The following is a 21,923-nucleotide window of genomic DNA, read 5'->3' as shown; positions in this document are numbered from 1 at the left end:
AACTTAGCTGAGGACTCGATCTGGAAGTTATGGCGCGTGGGGCATGCCCAACTATGCTTGACATACTCTGTGGACTGAACGGCTCCCAAAGACAAGACACCTCGCGTGAAGGCTGCGCGCACCAAGGTGCTATATGCAGGTTCATATCCTCCAACGCTCTAGCGGAGATGTGTGAGCGTGTCTGAGGAAAGAGATAAAAGAGCTTCAGTCAACAGATTCTAAAGAGTCAATGACAATATTACGTATTATCATATTTAATTAACTTTTAAAAAAACACGTTCCCACGGAGATGTAGCTGTTTTAAGACAACATTTCAGAGAGGTTGCGGCAACACACATGAACAGAGTGTGCAGGCACTTCGATAGTATTCATTAAAGACTAGAGGGATCGGTAATTAAGGACATTAATAAAGTCGGTCACGGTCTCATTGTGAGCGGCGGAGCGGGCAGGGTGCCCGGCGGAGCGGGCGACGCAGCAACCCGCTACGCTCGTCAGCCTGCAACGCCTGGGCCACCGCGCCGGCAGGTAATGTAACAACGGGCTATATACAGATGTTTGTATAAGAATATGTTTACACACAGTTGTGTAAATAAGACGCTACTCCAACACTATCGAAGACAATACCGGGTCGCGTCATCGCGTGTCAGCATGAAGTGGCCCGATAGAGATTGGACACGTCCGCGCATTGTGTAGTACATACATATTTATTTATTTATTAAGTCGCACCAACAAAGTGATCATCAATACAAAACATTGACAAAAGTTCGTGGCAGATGTCACCTCAATTATAGGTGCAATCGACAGTGCATTAACATCAAAAATAAAAAAATATACAGCTAAGATTTGAATACATTTCATTCATTGCTTAAGATTAATTTAATTGGGAGATGATCCGCGACAGATTTTTCCTGTAAGTAGTGAGACAATCAGAAAAAACATCTATTTCACTTAAAATAAGTTCAGCGCAATCAGACAACTCCGAAGGAACATTGACGGAGACCGCGCTACCGTGGACATTATTGTAGTCCCAAAGGATTCTGTTTAAGGGAGAGTGAGCACCTAAATTCGAACGAGCGGGCTTTCTTATAAACGGTTTATATTTCTTCGTTCTTGGTAGGTACTTAGGGGCTGATATTTTTATCTGGGTTAATAGATTAGGTGTGTCGGTTATTCCATGAATTAATTTGTACAGAAATATACCCCCCATTAGTTTTCTCCGGTTTAGAAGAGAGTCTAAATTAAAGTGGCAAAGTCTATCTTCATAGCTGGGTAACTTCCTACCCAGATTGTAGTTGTAAGACAAGTACCATAGAAACCGTTTCTGGACACTTTCCAATCGTTTCTTGTATATTTCATAGTAAGGGTTCCACACAATGCAGCAATATTCCAAGGTACTGCGTACGAGAGCATTATAAATTGTGATCTTAGTGTTTGGTTTTTTGAAATCTTTGCAATTGCGAAATATAAATCCCAATGTTTTAAAGCTCTTTCTGGTAATATTCTGAATATGTGTGCTGAATTGCAGCTTACTATCAATGGTCACACCCAGATCCCTAATAGAGTTCTACCTCAGATAGTGGTGCACCATTAATATGATACGTTCGGGAAAATGAGCGTCTTTTTCTAGTAAAACGAATTACATAGCATTTACTGATATTCAGACTCATGCCATTCGCACTGCACCAGCCAAACAAACTGTCCAAATCCCTCTGCAATAATTCAGAGTCAAGAGATGAGTTTACTTTCCTGAAGAATTTTAAGTCGTCGGCGAACATATAGAACTTTGTGCTACGAAAACACGAGCCAATGTCGTTGATGAATGCATTAAAAAGTAGAGGACCCAAATGAGAGCCTTGGGGAACCCCAGACAAAACAGGGAAGGACATCGACGAGTGACCCCCCGCAACAACCGTGGACGATCTGTTCGTTAAATATGATTGAAGCCAATGTAAAAGTGTACCAGCAATCCCGTACGATGACAGCTTCGACAGCAGTAAATTGTGGTTAACTCTGTCGAAGGCCTTACTAAAGTCTGTGTATATAGTGTCTAATGAATCTCCATGGTCAACACCTTGAGTCAAGTCCTCGACAAAAGACAACAAGTTCGTAGTTGTGGATCTTGCCTTAATGAACCCATGCTGCTCCGTAGCAAAAATCTGTCTAAAATGCCAAGACAAAACGGGATACAACACCATTTTGAAAACTTTAGCAAAAACCGTTAGAATGGAGATAGGCCTATAGTTCTTCACCATGCCGGTGTCACCACTCTTAAATAGCGGCAAAATCAGTGATTGTTTCCAAGCCAAAGGGAATACACCAGAGCTCAGAGATTTATTAAAAATAATTGAAAGTGGTGAGCTTAATGCGTAAGCACACCTGGAAACAAATATAGACGGTAAACCATCTGAGCCCGCTCCCTTGTTTACATCAAGTATTTTTAAAACCCTGTAAATCTGAGACTTGGTGACAGAAATGCATGTCAAGAAATTCATATTTGAAGACTCAACAGACTCATTAAAGCTGTGTATGCTGGTCGTATTATAGACTGAGGAGAAATGGGCAGCAAAAAGATTACAGATACTAGATCCATTCGTTGCTGTAGTGTCGTCAAGAGACATTTCGCCGGGCAATGTAATTTTTCCACTTCTTTTATGCTTTACAAAGGACCAAATTAACTTAGGGTTAGATGCTAAAGACGACTCCAGATTCTCCAAGTATCTGGTATAATTTAGATGTAATAACTTAGAACAGCGTTTCCTGAGCAACACAAAGGTTAATTCGTCTCGGGGATTACCGAATTTGCGAAATCTCGACCTGTACTTCAGTTTTTCTTTAAGCGTTCTAATTAGTATGCTTGAAAACCAGATGGGGCTATGATTGTTGCGTGGTACAAATTTAGGAACGTGCCGCTTTACTAACACTCTTAGGTAGGAATAAAATACTGCGACCATATCATCAACCGTAGCACAGGCCGTCAATTCATCCTCCCATGGGATAGCACTTAAGTCACTAACAATTTTGTTATAGTCTGCTTTGTAAAAGTGTAATTTAGAAGAGCATATGGCAGTAAGGACTCAGAGCACTCAAGAGTAACACAGAACTGTAGTGGAGGATGAAGAGGATCAATAACCGAGAGTGGATCTGGGCACGCTTCAAGCTCTGAAATAGTTATGGTACTTAGTATAAGATCTAATGTTTTACCTCGAGAATTCAAGCAGGAATTGTACTGACCCAAGTTGTTGAGTGACATGAAATCAATGAGCTACAGTAAACTATTTGTAGTTTCACTTGAAAGGCTAGACGTATGCATTTTTATCCAATTTATGCCGCTCATATTAAAGTCGTATCATCCAATGTACGGTTGGAGTTATTAATGAAACATTCTAGTATATGAAATTGAGCAGGTGGAGGTATGTAAACAGCGCATATGTAATATATGTGGCGCAGAGCGCGACGGCGGGCGCTCACCATCAACACTGATCTTACAGAGTCTGCGCAGTGGAGACGGTGCACCAGCGTCCTCGTCCACTGACAGTTATTGACAACTTGTGGTTTCGAAATGTTACCAAAATGAACGTTGATTACAACCGATAACTAATCGCTAAGACAATAACAATTAAATCAAATGTTATTCAAATGAAGAGCTAAGTACACTATTACGGTATTTCTTCTGAGAACCAGTAATGGTAGATAGTGACGCGTCAGCACGCTGCACACGATCGCAGTTCATGTTGTGCAAAATGTAAATTCTGGAGACATTATACCTCAGAATATCTGTATTCTGAGCATTACACTCGCCCGAAGGTGGGCGCGGATGTATCAAACTATGTATTCATTGTCCTCTACCTCTGCAATACTACAATCGCTAATTGAGTATCGCCGCGGCGCCGCAGCGCGCACCCCGCGCACCCCGCGCACCCCGCGCACCCCGCGCACCCCGCCCACTTATCCAATTTGCCGACACAAATGTTGGTAATGTGACACGCCGCGCCAGTGCGCACGCTAACTGCCTGACGTCACCACTACACTACGAACAGTGTTATCATTTCCTATATCTTTCCATTTTTGTAGTCGGCAAGTTACAGATAGTTTTGGGTAGAGTCCGCGTGCAGTTAGCACGGAGCTGTGAACTGAACCGGAGCCCGCGCTACAGTAGACCAACGAATCGAAGCGAAGAGAAGATCCGCCCCGTCGCGTCGTTGTTGCAACGCACAGACGTGCCCGCGCTCAACCCGCTCGTAACTACGTGCCGGGGCCCGCAGACATCACAGTGTGCACTTCGGAGCCAGGAGACAGGAGGTGGACACTACTGTATGAACCGGCTCGCACTGAGTGGTCACACAATGAGCTGATAGATTGGCGCCGCGTGCGTGGTCCGGCGCCGCGGCACTCGGCCCCTCGACAGACTCGCTCCGTGCACCACCTAATGTCGTCGTTCCACTAATTACCTTTCCTCATCATTGTTTATGTTGGGAAGTTGATGTTGTGGAATTAATTCATTAATATTTCTTAAATACGTATTTCATTAGAAGATTTTTTTATCTGTCTGCAGGATTTGTACAACGGAAATTCAATTGGTCCCGTTCGAAAACGAGAGTTTCTTATTGTAGTTATCAGCGCACCTTCTGTACATCATCGGCATGTCATCAATGTGCAGCATGGACATCGTAGGGAAGACCGACCTTAGTAACGCTCGCATGAGGGTCGTGGTGTTGGGGCAGCAGCTGTTAACGACGACCGTAAAGCTCCATTCATCCAAAAAGCTAACGACCGACTTGCAGAATCCTTTGGGGATTTCGTGTGCTGGTAATTTCGATAGAAATGCCCATGCCAGATCATATCGAAGGCCTTCGCGGTATCAAGGCCCTCGCCCTTGCTATCCAAGACTTCAGCCCACCGGTGAGTGAGGTCTACAAGAAGATCGCCAGCCGAGCGACCGTTTAGCGCCGATACAACGAGTATAAACATTTTCTTATTTTATTTTGTAATCTGTATCGGATTCAGTCGCTTACGACGCAGCCCTAAGGTTCGTCGATTAGGAGTTCTATTCTGGGCGGCGTTATGTCGTTGCCCTCGGCCGCTCCGTGTGGCAGGTGTGTCTCAGTAAGAGCGCAGTACTAATTGAGTATTGTGTAATATTCCTTTCGTGTAAGAGGCACTTCTGAAATGTGTCAGCTGTCACTTATGATTGTTCTGATTACTACAAATAATTTAAAAATGGAGCGCAATACAAAATAACAACCTGTCATAATTGTGAAAACACTACATAAACGAGGAAAGTTACGCAGAAGCCGACGGCGGGGCGGCGGGGCGGCGGGGACGGAGTTACGTTTTAGATACTGACAGCTGAGTACATGAGCATGCGTCGGTCGGTGCGCCCAGTCAGGGCCGGGGTTCCTCGGGGAAGCGTCCTGGCACCACTCCTCTACGCGCTCTATACTAACGACATTCCTACACTCGAGGGCAACCTCCGAGCGTGGGAGGCCGACGTGAAGCTGGCAGGTTACAGGTCCAGCAAAATCTGGTCACGATAGTAGAGGCAGGGCGTTATGTCAGAAATGACGTAATTGCCCGCTAATTGACCCCACGAGCAGTCTTCGCAGTATAGCTCCCTTGCACGCCATACCATCTGATGGTTGGGCGCTACCAAGGGAGCTCCTGAAGCCCCCTGCTATGTATGTATAACCGGAGTGATATGGTAATGCTCATAATGAGTGCCCCCATGGAACTGAGCTGTCCACACGCATCATTCCTCCCACGTTGTTGGCGTACCCTCCTATGGTTTATTTAGTAGTTTATGTAGTAGGTAAGTAGGGAAAAAAAGAAAAAACACGACGCCGGAGGGTCCTTGCCGCCGGGCGTCATTCCTTGAGCCAGTCAAGCCCATCTATACTCTATACTAATATTATAAAGAGGAAAGATTTGTTTGTTTGTTTGTTTCGAATAGGCTCCGAAACTACTGGACCGATTTGAAAAATTCTTTTTCCATTAGAAGCCGACATTGTCCCTGATGAACATAGGCTACTTTTTTTAATTGTTTTTTTATTTTATTTTTTTGGTTTCATGTGTGTTTTAATGTTTCCGAAGCGAAGCGAGGGCGGGTCGCTAGTCGTATTATATTTATGTGTCGATGTAAATTTCGGCCGTACACACTGCGAACAGTCCCCTTCAAATTCCCCCTAGCAGCATACCACCCCTGCCCTGTGTGGCAGGGAGCTTCCGCCCGGGTTGTGGTGCTCAGTTGTTAAATGTTGAAAGACAATCAACTGCTAGACAGCGACATATGAATCTACCACAAATCGTAAGCAGACCAACATGAGTTATTTTATTTGATACCTACATTATCCTAATGTTCGAAGCGAGATGGTGCAACATCGTAGGTAGGTACACTGGTATTGCTGCGGTCCGCGAGCGACGGTAGCCACTCCTCAGGTGCGTCTGAGTCTTTTGGATTGCAACTAATTGTAATTACTAAGTATTTCAACTTGAAAATAAATCCCGGTCCTGACCCACACACTTGACGCGCGCCATAGAAACTTGACCGGTCCTCAAATTCTTATTTATTTCTACGCAGCTGTTCGGAAATTATTTTAAGGCTACTACGATTACTGGTGGTAGGACCTCTTGTGAGTCCGCACGGGTGTAGGTCCGCCCTATTTCTGCCGTGAAGCAGTAATGCGTTTCGGTTTGAAGGGTGAGGCAGCCGTTGTAACTATACTGAGACTTTAGAACTTATATCTCAAGGTGGGTGGCGCATTTACGTTGTAGATGTCTATTTGCTCCAGTAACCACTTAACACCAGGTGAGCTGTGAGCTCGTCCACCCATCTAAGCAATAAAAAAAAGGTTTATACTCGCATCGTACCGGTACATAGACAAAAGGGTCTGCAGTCATCACAGAATGAAACAAATACTTGTCGATCCCGGGACACGAATACGAAGTCTGGATTGTCTAGGACCCACGGTACTCGGACCGAGTAGAGGAGAGGCCGGGGCCGCCCTGCATCAGCGCACGCGCGCCCTGACTCCTGACACTGATGTCTGCGGCCGTCGTGGGCACCGCACTTTGACTACCAACGACTACAGTACAGCACATCAAAGTGTCATTCTTCTTATAAATGGCACATCATGGGATTTTAGTTATCTGTATGCAAATAAATTATTATTATTACTATTCACAAAGTATTTGCAAAGAGGATAACTCAAACATTATTGAACTGTATGTGGCTCCTCCGTGCGCAGAACCAACGAACAGAATCATGAGGTTGCGCAGCTGCACATGGCTTTCATCTATTAACGATTATCGAATTATTCTCAACTCGTTGTTTAGACGGGTATTAAAAAATAAACATACCATTGTTGAAATAGCAAGCTGACCTAAAAATTTCAAAATAATCATAATATTGTTTTTATTTATTGGCTTTGTAAGCAGATAGTGCATGAGCCATTTGACGGTCAGTGATGAGGCTAGCCCGATACCTGCCGACGAGTACTCTCCTCAAGCCTCGTGAAGCTCAGGCAGCACTGTCGGTCTTATCATTAGTTCTTGACAGCTGTTCATTTTTGTGAGATTTACATACATCTGTAGATCTGACATGTCTTTCTTTAAACGAGGCTTACGGAGAGTACTGAGCAGTAGGCAGCGACCTGGCTGTGCCCCTGACATGGCTGACGTCCATGAGCGACGGTAACCACTTGTCATCAGGTGGGCCGTGCGCTCGTCTCCTACAAAGGCATAAAAAAATAATAATAGAATAACTACTTAACTCATGTTCAAAAATCACTTCCAGGCATTGAAGGCACGACACGGTGTGTCATAAAAATCAAACCGCAGATAAATGTATTTAGATTTTTGTATTTTGTAATCTACGAGTATTAGACATAATATAATGCAGCAAGGTGTGTAGCGGGCCCCGATATCCGCTTACAACCAGGTGAGGCGTGAGCACGTCTTAACAATAAATAAAAAGGGTTTTGTTAATAGCGGAAACTTGTTTGGCTTTTACTGTATCTTTATTTAATAATAGGTATGTAAATGTATTTTCAAAAATAAATATTTAAATAAAGGGCTACGCGATAGTATCTACATAGAGTGTTTATTTTGATTGAGTAAATTTAATGGCTGGACATATTCAGCTGCGTTAAGAAATAAAGACCTTAAAGTTCAATGATGAACTGTTGCGCAGCGTCGGGTCGCTAAATTCACCAATACAATACACTCGACGCGACGCGACGCGACGGCGACGGTAGAAACAAACAAAGGAAATATTTGTATTTGAAGGAAGCAATTAGTGCCGACGTATTCAAGATTTGACTTGGGACAATATCGTATGCGACCAGCTAGCTATATGTGTGTTGTGATTGCGTAGCAGTACAGTATACAGCTGACATTCTGTGTTTTAGTGTAAGGTGCATCGTCCAGTTACCCCGCTGCGCCCGCTGCGCCCGACCCACCGACACATCACAGTGTTGAGATTAGTTTAATCCCGGAACTGTTGTGAATTCGATGTTGATATTCTGCAGCGCTGTATTCCTACGTTTATTTATCGCTTCTTTACGAACATAACATAGTGAATGCGTAATGAATGATTTCGTCACACTTGTACAGTGTTCACGGCCTTTTGTTTCTGCTTCCACAACCAGAACTATTATATCTATAAAACAAAAAGTATTTAATGTATAGATTTTTTTTTGAAATTATCTCGGCGTTTTTAATTACGTTATCCGCAATACCAAGTATTTGCTTGCGTTCTAGCTAAGTAACAGTTGTATCTAAGTGCGGTATTGTGTGGAAATGTGAATTGCATCGAAGCAATGGCCGGGCTGGCACCGAGCGGGCCTCGAACTGCCGACTCATCAGCTTGTGAAACTGCCTCGTTGTGTCGACGCGCAGTTTATACTCGCTGTTACGTACCTACGCAGCTAGACGACACAAGCGCGGCCTACTTATGACAAACACTTATTTGTGCCTATCGTAAGATCTTTGAAACTCTAGCGCATCACACTCTCGTCAGCAATATTGCCACTTCCTTGTTGCCATCGTCCTGCTCGCCAGCGGTGCAGAGTACATCCATGCCACCTGGAGCCGTTGCGTTCATCTACAGATTTCATGTTTCCAGGCATCGTTTTGGTCACGTACAAACCCATCCGAATCGGGATGAATTCACCGACCATGATGTACAGACCGTAAAGGCAATAAATATATAATAATGCTGGGCCTTTTAGCTTCTCAAGACTGGTGTTTAGGATAGATTTTTTTTATTATTTTGAATTTGAAGTAGGTATTACTCAGGCTCTGAATACATTATCTGAGGTTATTCAGATAGTCAGCCCAGTACTGTGTACGGAGCATGCGTGTGAGGGGCCTGCACCAATTCATAAATGAGTTCTCCGATAACGCCGCGCTGCGCCGAGCGACCATCACGTCACTCGTATCGATTCATATCGTTGAGCGGTCCGGCCCGTCCGTATTTTTTATTTTTATTTATTGCTTAGATGGATTGACAAGCTCACAGCCCACCTAGTGTTAAGTGGTTACTGGAACCCACAGACATCTACGACGTAAATGCGCCTCCCACCTTGAGATATAAGTTCCAAGGTCTCAAGTACCTAGTCAGGTCATAAATTCTGTCACATGTTTAATGTAAAATAATTGAAACAAGTTTATTCATTATGTAACCATTCATATACCAAAATGAACGTAACAAAACATAGATTCTTATGACACTATAGTTTATTCAAAATGACCTCCGTGATTTTGAATACAGGCCTTCAATCTGCGCGGCCAGTCGTCTATCGCAGCACGAACGAGGTCCATGTCAATATCGGCGGCTGCCTTAATCAAGGAAGTCTTGAGTGACTCCAAATTGGGATGAGGCTTTGAGCACGCCTTTTCCTCCAAGTGTTGCCATATCTTGTAATCTAACGGATTCAAATCTGGACTGGAGGAGGGCCAGTCTTCGTGCCGGATGAAGTCGATTTCACGCGCCGCCAGCCAGTCTTGTGTGCTCTTCGCTCTATGAGCTGGCGCCGAATCTTGTTGGAATACCCAGTGCCTGTTATTGAACATGGTATGACAAACAGGTTCCACAAGGTTCGTCAGGACTGTATTTTGATACACAACTGCATTCGTTTTTACACCTTTCTCACAAAAATGTACCTCTGTTAAGCCCCAATAAGAAACTCCCAACCATACCATGAGCGAGGATGGAAAATGACCTCGTTGTACACGCGGAATACGGTTGCTCGCTTCTTCACTACTGTGTGCGTACACCTTATCATTTTGTTTGTTGTAGCTCTCTTCTACGGTAAAAAAAATTTCACCCGAAAAAAGAATTTCCCGATATTTTTTTCCCGCGTACCGCTTCAACAAAGCGCGGTATCTCTTCAGTCTCAGGTCCATTAGACGAGCATTCAAACGATGTCCTGTTTTTATTCGAAATGCCCGAAGCCCTAGTCTTCATTTAACACCCTTTTCACCGTGGTTCTGCTTAACCCCATCTGAAGGGCCAACAGTTTCTGCTTACGTTTGGGATTTCATTGAATTCGCGCCTTCACAGCTTTTATCACTGCTGGAGTCCTAACAGACCGAGGGCGACCACTTCTTGACCTGTCATCTACACTAGAGTCTTCATTGTATCGTTTGATGGTACGATAAACGAATCTTTTGGTTATATTTAAAATTTTCAGTATGTTAAAAATTTTAATTGGCGCGTAACCGCAACGATGCAACGCAATAACTGCAACACGGTCTTCTTTAAGCGTCCACTCCATATTTAAAAATGAGTAAAATTTTAAAAGTTATACATTTTTATTTTCATGAACAATTCAAAATTCGAATTCAATAAACTTTTTTGTGGCCAGCATTCTAAAAGAAAAATTTTTACTGTGTGACAATACTTATGACCTGACTAGGTATAGTTACAACGGCTGCCCCACTCTTCAAACCGAAACGCATTAATGCTTCACGGCAGAAATAGACAGAGTGGCGGTACCTACCAGCACGGACTCACAAGAGATCCTACCACCAGTAATAATAACGCAAATTATAATTTTCGGGTTTTATTTTTATTACACGATGTTATTCCTTCACCGTGGAAGTCAATCGTGAACATTTGTTGAGTACGTATTTCATTAGAAAAATTGGTACCCGCCTGAGATTCGAACACCGGTGCATCGCTCAACATGAATGCACCGGACATCTTATCCTTTAGGCCACGTCGACTTGTGACTGCATTCCGCGCGCGAACCACGCTGCCAAGGTCTGCACTCTGCATGCATCGCGCGCGCTCCCGTCTACAGATACTGATGTGGCGTTCATCTTGTGAATACTAATTAATAGATACAAATGCGCATTTTAATTTCTTAAACTGAAATCATTTCAGAAACAGAAACAGCTGCCGATTATATAAAGTTAGTTCTCTTTTACTTTTATTGCGTACACACATGAATGAGCTCACGACCCACCGCCCACCTGGTGTCAAGTGCTTAACGGAGCTCATGAACATCACGAGGTGAATGCCGCTACTCACCGCAAGAGTCTCAATTGTATGGTACAACGGCTAACCACCCCTCCCGTCTAACTGGTACGCATTAGGTACTGCTTTACCGCAAAAGTGGACAGGGTGGATGTATCTATTCGGAAGAGGGGAGCACAAGACTCACTATAATTAATTTTCACAACATATGTACCTCATCTCTGCACTTAGCCATAACACGGAAGGGAGTGTATATTCTGAACGTGCAATTTACTTCTCCGAGCGTCGCCGCGTCGGTTCGCGGGACCAGGAGAGCCTGCTCGCGCGGTCGAGGAACTCACGGGAGTAACACATAAACATAGCCGACGGCTAGCGACAGTCGCACAGCTATTGTTTATTTATTTGTTTGACACCACCGATCAGTGGCACGCTGTTCGACGAAGTTAGAGATAAATGAAATAAACGAACTAAGGTCCTATGGTTTTTTAATTACAAATAATTACGTATGATTGGAAACCTATTTCAATGTTATTAATGTGACAGTAGGTTCCGCTTAGTCCGACCTCGTTTCTCCCAACAGATCGACATTAAACTGTTTCAGTCAGCGGTACTAATTATGAAGTATCCAGCGCTGTTAAAAATAATTTAAATCTTTCTTATCTAATCTTAATTGTTTACGTTGTATAGTTTTATTGTGTTTAAAGCTGTAAGCCGGGGCTAAACCCACATTACTCATCTATTTTGCCCTTGTTCATGAAAATAAGTTAGTTTGTTTTAGATAAACTTCTATTCGAAAAAAATATTTGAGAATCAAATGATAATCATGATGATTGGTACATTGAATTGACTGTTGTCAGGCGCATTATCGTGGGGGAAATTTTACTGCAGTTGCTAACTTTCAGAACTTTCGAATATTTAACAGTTGAGGTACCGGTCATCGTTGTCATAGAACCCGTCGCTTGCGACGCAGGGCTCGGTGGGCAAATTAACCGACAGACACAGCCCACTGAGTTTCTCGCCAGATCTTCTCAGTGGATCGCGTTTCCGAACCGGTGGTAGATTCTGCGAAGCACTGCTCTTGCTAGGGTTAGGTTAGCAACGATATCCAGTTTGAGCCCCGTGAGCTCACCGACTAGTTAAGGCTACGCTGAAATGGTCTCTCAAGACCATCAGCTTAGGTAGGGGAAAAAAGGTGGTAATCCAAAAGTACGCCTAGGTAAGTGCGTTTCATGGTGTAAGCTATAACTTAGTTAGACCGACACGTAATAGCTCCCAGCTGTCAAGCAAGTGCAGCGAGGGGGGGGGGGCGGAGGGCGACGCCGGAGCTATTATTAACTTGCACTTGGTTCGTGGGAAAGGGATCGGCTCGGGTTGACCATCACTGTCGGCGACATGCGCTAGGAACGGGATATTTATTACGTAGTACGATTTGTTTTTGTCTAATGATACGTTTTTATTGTTTTATAGCTTTTGCCCGCGACATCGTCCGCGTGGAATTACTTTGACATCACGCTAAATTTTACCCGCCTCTTCAATTACGTAGAAAGTGAAAAAAAATTTGAATAATAGAATGTTAAGGAGCTATTTAAGGTACCAAAACCACGCTTTTTAACTGACTTCAAAAGAAGAAGTTATCAATTCGACAAAAAAAATATATTTTTACTATTAGAAACTTTAACCTTTTCCGCAGCGCACGCAGCGGAAGCTCTCCAAAGGGAAAAAACCCCGGTTTTGAAACATTCTTTATTGGTGCTCCGTTTGTATTGGTCTTAGCGTGATGTTATATAGCCTATAGCCATCCTCAATAAATGGGCTATCTAACACTGACAGAATTTTCAAATCGGAACAGTAGTTCCTGAGATTAGCGCGTTCAAATAAAGAAACAAACTCTTGAGCTTTATAATACATACTAGCGACCCGCCCTCGCTTCGCTTCGGAAACATTAAAACACACATGAAACCAAAAAATAAAAATAAAAAAATAATTAAAAAAGTAGCCTATGTTCATCAGGGACAATGTCGGCTTCTAATGGAAAAAGAATTTTTCAAATCTGTCCAGTAGTTTCGGAGCCTATTCGAAACAAACAAACAAACAAATCTTTCCTCTTTATAATATTAGTATAGATATTTTTGTATTGTGCTTTGTAGAAAACCCGGAGTCACAAAAAATCTTTAGTTAATTTTTTGTTTAATTATCTACTGTTTTTTTGTCAGGCGGAAGAAGTGTTGAGATGTTTCAAATGTAGTCAATGCCAAATTGAATTTCAATATAATTTATTTATGATAAGATAGGTTTTGTTTAGCTATTTTAAGTGAGAAGAATCAATCGCAAAGTTAAAGAATAAACGCGCAAGAATGTTTGGTAGAATCACTTGTATCAAACTCATCTATGTCATTTTTGGGCGAGCACGGAGTCAGCCAGGAAACTCAACGGGCTCTTGTGGTCATTGTGTTTAACGTCGCATTCTTCGACGAATTCGAAGGGTCCCTAAACTGCTCTTAGGTGCTAGAGCTGCAGGCGTCTAATAGCCGAGTTAGTGGATCGGATAAGGACGCGCGTAGAGCGCCGACTGTGAGTGTGACTAGCGAAGTCTGTAGCGATCCGACGCTGATTTCAGCACATCCGATAGATTCGAGGCCTAGCACGCTGTGGAGCTCGGCGTTCCTCACAGAGCGCGGCGCTACATGCAGGTAGAGTAGGGACCGGAGGGTATCCACGCGGGTGCGGGCCGCCTACGCGACCACCAGGCTCGCGTGGGTCAACATGGGATGGATGCAAGTTAAGTAAAGCCTCACCTTGCTATGAAGGGGACCTGCACTCGATCGTTGCTGCGGGACAATATTTCAATAAATCAATTTCTCAAATTGGTAAAAATATTATTTTATTCGCTGAGCGACTGCGTGTGAAGCGACGTCACTAAATGTGTTTATTTGTTTTTCTGAACTACTCCATTCATGTTTACTGATAAGGATAGCAATTATACGATATGAAGAAATAATGCTATTCAAAAGACTGCGCCGAGGTTATAGTAGGATTTCGTACGCAAATATTTGAAAATTATCTGTACGACTTTGCCACGCTGTCTGTGCGTCACCAACAATAATTATAAACACGTTAACTTGACGGGTTCATATAACCATTTTCACTTTTAATGAGTTCCTAGTATTTGTTGACCATGGATCGGTCTAGCGCTGTTCTTGACTGTTTGCGCGTGTCTCCGCTGGCATCAAATTAATTTAAAGACACAGCAAACTAAGTTTTTTGCTAGATCTTCTCAGTGGTTCATGATTGACTTTCACGATTTCTACTGTAAAGCAGCAATGCATTTCGGTTTGAAGGGTGGGGTAACCGTTGTAACTATACTGAGACCTTAGAACGTATATCTCAAGGTGGGTGGCGCATTTACGTTGTGGATGTCTATGGGCTCCAGTAACCACTTAACACCAGGTGGGCTGTGAGCTAGTCCACCCATATAAGCAATAAAAAAAAGGACCTGCCTAGTCCTGCCGCGAACCGAGCACAGCAGTCTTGAAGACTACGACGACCGTAGAGTGAACACAACCAGCTTAGACTTCAATATGATGTTTTGTCAACTCAGGCTTCCCCTGTGCACACACACACAACGCTTCTGCAGATACAACATTTCTTAGCAAATTTTACAATTTTTTAGCAAAAGGCCGAGCTACTTTAAGTTACCTCAATTAGTTCCTTGAATATCTCGTCGACTGCCGCTAACTACGGCGTGTGACCGCGGTGAGCCTTGGGTGGGGCTATATTTGTAACCTCGAGCTCATGTATCGAGCCGGCAGGCGGCGGGGCTCTCGCTCGTCGCTCGTCGGCCGGTAGCCCGCTTAAAACAAACAGCGCCGACAGCTCGACTCGAACCTATAAATCTTTTCTGATCTCATTAATAAAGCTACTTGGTAAAAGTGTCGAGTGATGATTACCATTGACACAATTACCCGTTGACAATGATAATTTTGTTTTTGCGCAGATTCGAACCTCGACCCGTGGGAATGAATGTCACTTTCACACGCGCATTTTATTTGCAGTCAGTTATATCATCCGTCGCGCGGCGTACGTACTGTCGCCATGTCGTCGATGACATTCAAGAGTCGGGTCGCGTGTTCGATTCCGACTCGAACTTACCGGAAGTTTATTTTATGGTGATTTTGACATTTTAAAGCTATTTAGTTTGTTGTTATGTGATTGTTAGTTCGCCGGCCGGCTGTGGTCCCTCGCACGCGGCGTGCTGATGTATCCGCAGGGTGGTGGTGGTCCCCGAGGGGTGGCCGGACCAGGCAGGCTGTATCTCATTTGAATGCGGTGCTCACAAGCCGTTCCTGATTGAGTAATAGCTCCTGAGTTTGACCACCAAGTTTGAGTTTTGACATTTTACGAACATATCCTCCTCTGTCTTTTTAAATTATATAATAAAATTTACATAGTACCTTCTATTAAAATGGGATGGCAATGGCAAGTGGACACAAATTGATTGGCTGCCTGTTTGTCACATCAAATTGGTTTACTCAGGATAGGCTATCAAGTTGACAATAGTATCAATGACAAATGACTACGGGGCAAGGTAATCACATTATCCTGGAGCTTGTTGACAGAGGAGAGACACGAGTGAACGGAAAAGTGTCGTACGGACGGCTGCGACGAGCGAGAGGCCGCGCCGCCTCCTGACGAAGAGAACCAGCTCTGCTGTCCCGGGCCCGCTGTGGGGCAGTCCTCGGTTAGATAATTACTGCAACGTGTATTATGTTAGCCCATTTCCCAATCCAAATAGTCACGGGCTCCGGGTCGAAGATTGGGTCGTGATCCTATAGCATCACGTGAATGTATCTATGGACTCTGGTGATCACTTAAAAGCAGGGGAGCCGTCAAATCGTTCATCAGTTTGCGAAACAAAACTTTTATAAAAAGCCTTGAGAAAGAATTTCAGAAGTCACTGAAATATGAAAGGTTTTTTAAATGAAAAACAATAGGCTAAATTAAAATGTATCTATTGAAGTAAATGAATGTTGATAATTCAGACAGTTCACGCGTTATCGTAGTGTGTACTGTGTGCCGTGTGCTGTGTGCTATTTATTGTAGATACATTATTTTATAAACTCGTTTTACAGTTAGAATAAGTACTTTGGAGTCGTTTTAGGCTCAGTAATCTAGTGAGAGAGTCGTGCCCTTGAGGATGAGAGGTGTGACCGCACGGAGCGCCGGGGCTCACGTCCTGCAAGCGCCACTAGCTCAGCTGATGCTCACGGACTACTTCTACGATGAAGGAACGAGATTGTATTATTAAAAAAAGATTATCATTGCTGGACGTTTAGTGTTTCCCCTGGGTAGCCACTACCTACCCTAATCCTACCTATTTCTGCCCCGAAGAACTGACGGCTTGAAAGGCACAACCATAATACTGTATAACAGAGACTCATTCCTCATTACTCATGAGACGGCCATCAAGATCGGGTATGTATGGACTCTGGTTACCACTTACCATCAGCTGGGTCACGAGAACACCGTTCTATACGATAGCAAAAACAAATTAGGTTAGGAGAACTAGCACACTTTAGATTTCTTCTATTCCCTCTGATGATCGCAAGGAGAGTCCGTTCTGTCTCGCCTCCCGTGCACACGAGCTGGTTCGGCGAAAGGATGCTGCTAGTTGTACTCTCTACCTCGTCGCGCGGCGTCTATTTCAATCAAGTCAAAATCTCGGAGGATTCCAGAGGATCGCGCACTCTCAAATCGTTAAGATTTTTATCATTGATTTGTGTTTACCAAATTGACTCAGCGAAGTACGACATTGGTGTGTACTGACAGGAAAATATTCAAAATATTCGTTTGTGGCGTCTGTGAGGTCGGACTCGAGGTCGCCGCGTGAGGTCACGGCTCGCACGCGACCCGCATGCTCAGCCTCTAATCGTGATGTCGTCATCGCATGTCCCCGGCACACGTCGTGACCTGATCACTTCTCGACAATTCGAAATGAGGTTGCTTACCTGTCATCACAGGCTTTATGGAAAACTCTAGAGGTAGATTCTCAGGGTAGACAGAGGTCTTTCGTATGTGGCAGTAGCCGGCTCGTTTACACATATGAGGTCATGGTTGTTTCGATTTCTCTTCTTGTATATGGCAGCGGTCAATGGACAGAGACAGCACAGGGGCCGCCGTACCGAAGCACGAACCCTTCTAGAAGCACGCGGCGAGCATTCGATCGCTTAGTGTTCATAAGGTTAAGAGTTGAAACAATATAAGTACGTACTCTTTGTGAAGTGGTTAAGTCGGAAGCGGCGCTGTCTTCGCATCGCGCACACTCCCCAGCTGCCGCTCTCAGTTCTAAACGTCACTAGCTACAACGACGCTCCGAGAGAACCGGCGGACGTGATGAATAAATATCCATTGAACAGCAGAGTGCTCAAAGTTCTAAAAGTAGGAAAGAGATACAAACAGGAATCACAGTCATCAACAATGACGTTGAGTGCTTAGCGAGTTAATGTAATATCTTAGTTTTACAAAAATTGTAGTTCAGTTCGTAGTGTCTACAGAACCCTCGTCCCTCGTCTGTGCACAGCTCTTCGAACGGTATTCATGACCTTTTAAAACCAGATCTAAAATTAAAATACCAGTTAATGCTTACAAAAAAATTCAAAAGAATCATCCGACGTCACCATCACGAAGCACGGCGCTGGTGTGCAGCAGACACATGACAGCAGACACATCTTTTTTTTTTCCTACCTTTGCTGATAGCCTTGAGAGGCTATTTCAGCTTCGCCCTAACGTTTGTAGGTGAGCTCACGGGGCTCAAACCTGACTACGATGCTAATACGAACCCTAGCAAGAGTCGTGCTTCGCAGAATCTACCACCGGATAGGAAACGCGACCCACTGAGAAGATCCGGCGAGAAACTCAGTGGGCTGTGTCTGAGAGTTAATTTACTCGTCGAGCCCTTCGTCGCAAGCGACGGGTTCGACGAGAACGGTGACCGGTGCTTGAAGTACCTAGAAGCACCGTTAGTGGATCGGGAGGATCCGAAATGACGTGTGTAGACACATCGACACGGGGCGATTAGACGTAACTAATCATCGGGCACATACGACATGACCCTGTGAGGTCAATTGAATCTGTGAAAACTTTAATAATATGACTGACTCCTATTCCTAAATTACGTCTTTAAATGATACCTGATCCCCACCTCATCACTGTGTGGTGTCCATGGACATAGTAAGCTCAGAATTGAGGTACAAATTGCGCGTGCACAGAATGTACTCGTATGATAGTGGCCATCGCGTTTTATGTCATTACCTCGTTATATTGTGTGGTAATCTATTATAAATTATGTTATGGTGATGATAAAGGTCAGAGGTCACGGATGACCCCACAAGGAGCCGGCACGCCTTGTTTATTCTACCAATTTGCCATGAACCATACAAGTATGAATAGTTATGTTCTGTCAATTAAATCAATAAGACCTCGGGGATATTAACGAGTATGTCCCACCGCGTTGTGGAACAGAAATATGTTTTTACAAGTAAACGTTAATTAGTACAAAACAATAGCGCGTGTTGATTCCTTGAAAACTCCTGACTGGCCAGTGAATGAGTTGTCGCAACCTAGTTATTAGTGGTGAGTCAAAGTTATTGTTGCGAACGTACGTACAAACCCTAAATGGAATAAATAGTTATTGATTGTTATGATGATGGCAGTGCCGTCAGAATCAGAGATCAGTCTTGACAAAAAACAAACAAACAAACAAAGAGACTGACGTGCAGGCAGACAAATACTGCGCCATTTAGTGAATAAGTAAAGTGCAAATAGTGACATTGTGAGCTTGGTCTAATGGCCTAATTGTTACCGACCGGCGCTGGGCTGGAGTGCTGGCCGCGACTCAGGGTCTTTGTGAAATATTTTGATATATGTGACGTGCACACATAACATAGGAGAAACAACAATTGCAGCCAGTTCATATAGAGCGCTTATCTTAAAATTTTAAATAAAGAGGAAGGTTTTCGACGCTTACAGACTGTTTCAGAATTTTCGTAATGAATGGAAATTAAAATGAAGAAAATAATATGTTGTGAAAGTATATACGAGCATTTGTGCTCTCGATGCTGACGGAGGTATTGACAATGTCAATAGTAACACTGGTGCCATTTGGTAAAGAGCTGCGATGAATTACACGATCATTAAACTACTGAACAGTGACCTATGAATTTTAGGGGTAAGTTTTTACTCTAGGTATGGACCCATCGGCCCGTCTAGTAGTAAGCGGCTACTAAGGGCCGAGGAAGGGAACTCATTGGGCTGTGTCTGTGGAATTTACTCGCCGAGGCCTTCGTCGCAACCACGGGTTCGACGAGAACGATACCGGTGCTTGGGGTACCTAAAAGCACCGTTAGTAGATTGGGAGGATCCGAAATGACATGTTTTGTGTGACGTCGACTGTTGACCATTTCGTCCGCAGAATCGGCTATGTATGTATGTAATTTATTTATTCATAAAAAGTTACACTTTCATTTAAACCATGCCACGCAAAAGTGCTTACGCCGTTTGACTGCAGGTAACTAGCTTTATATAAACAGAGCTTATAAATTATTAAATTAGGTTATATTAATACAATTAATTTATGTAAATGGTTACAACGTATTTAACAAGTGTTTTTTTAATAAACTTTTAAATTTAGCAAGTATAGGCTCGCGTATTATGTCCTCGGGTAAACTATTGAGTAAGTATGGAACTCGTTTTTTTTTTTTCCCCATAGTAATTTTTTACCATGGATATTTCAAATTTTCCTTTGGACATTGACCTTGTGCCAATTTTATGTTGCACCAAATCAGCTAAACGATCCTGTTTACTATGATTGTTTACAAGTAGAATATATTTATGTTTCAGGCTAGCCGATAAAATTTTACATATTTTATATAGTTTACCAGATGATGACCGAGCTTTGCTCGTTTTTTTATTTTATAACGCCATCTTGTTGTGTCTTTAAAGCAGTAAAAATAGTATTATTATTCGCCAATAGATGTCGGGAAAAGTCATAAAGTTGATTATCGATAAAGATGATTATTGAAAACACGAATAAAACAAACTTTTCTGAAAATAAATCGTAGCTAGATCGATTTATCGCGCCCGAAATCCCCTGTATACTAAATTTTATGAAAATCGTTGGAGCCGTTACCGAGATCCAGATTATATATATGTATACAAGAATTGCTCGTTTAAAGGTACCGGTAGGTAAGATAGTAATCTCCATTACATTGATTCTTTGTCTTTTTATTTACGAGTAATTTTCAGAATCTTGTTTGCAATGATTCTATTTTATCTATGTATGTTTTAAATGTTAATCCATAGCAATCAAGAGCGTAACTTATTAGGTATTTCCACTAGTGCAAAATATAAACATTAGTATTGCCAATGGGACTTTAATACTTAAATGATAAAACTTTTCCAGTAATATTCTTCATTTTCTACATATGTATTCTATGTGGGATTCCCAGGAAAAAGAGGTATCTATTTTTACTCCTAGGTAATTTACACAATTAACTTTTTCGATAGGATTACACGTGCAGTTAATTTTCTTATTGTGGAAGCAATCAGAGCCGTGAGCAATCAGAGGAAGTAGACTATTAATAGAACGTAAATATGGGAAGTGAATAATTATCATTTTTTTTTGTCAGCGTTTAAAATGATGGCGTTATCATGTGATCATTTAACTATCATATCCACATCCTCTTGAACCCGGCGACACAACTCCGCGGGGTCGGTACTAGCGTCCACAGTACAAAGGTCATCGGCAAACATGTGGGCGGCGCAGGAGGCCCACACCCGGAGTCCTGGGGGACGCCGCAGTTTACTTGTTCTCCTCGTTGAACGCGTCGCCGATTTTCACACGGTAAGTGTAGTTTCCGGCGGCCACGATGAGAGGATTCTGATGTCGCGCCGCTGTACCGAAGTGAGCCGTGCGTCATTGTACATATATGTATTGAATATATAAAATGCACGCGTGTCTGTGTCCGTCCGCGGCCGCAAAGGGCCAGTTCATCGTCCGTCCGTCGCATCCTGTTGAACAGTTGCTTGTGGTTTTTACAACTTACTGTGGGCTTATCCCACATTCCATGCACACACATTTACTCTTCACAACATAATACTTATATAATATATTTATTTAATATAATTATTAATACACACAGAGTATACATTCACACATATAACATATCCATTAATATATTATTACTACATTATATATTAAAGACATACACACACGACAATTTATCGTGCCGCGTCAATCAGCTGGTCGCCCGTTCGTTCGTGCTGTGGACACGCGCGCTCGGACGGAATGTCGCGGGTAGATCGAAAAGCACTCCTGCGCAGCTGATCGCGGCTAGCCACGCCCCCAGTCGAAACTTACCTCGTACTGAACGCACGTCGCTTTTGCTAACAT

At 43.2% G+C, this 21,923-nt stretch overlaps 1 pseudogene; it reads right to left on the bottom strand.

Moving 5' to 3' along the window:
• Positions 1-20,772: 20,772 nt before the first annotated feature.
• On the bottom strand, positions 20,773-21,923 carry LOC149501196 (uncharacterized; annotated as a pseudogene).

Source organism: Bombyx mandarina, chromosome 16, assembly GCF_030267445.1.
Source record: "Bombyx mandarina strain Sakado chromosome 16, ASM3026744v2".
In the NCBI taxonomy this organism is placed as follows: domain Eukaryota; kingdom Metazoa; phylum Arthropoda; class Insecta; order Lepidoptera; family Bombycidae; genus Bombyx; species Bombyx mandarina.
The sequence above is the reverse complement of the archived record's forward strand: the minus strand, read 5'-3'. Positions and strand labels throughout refer to the sequence as shown.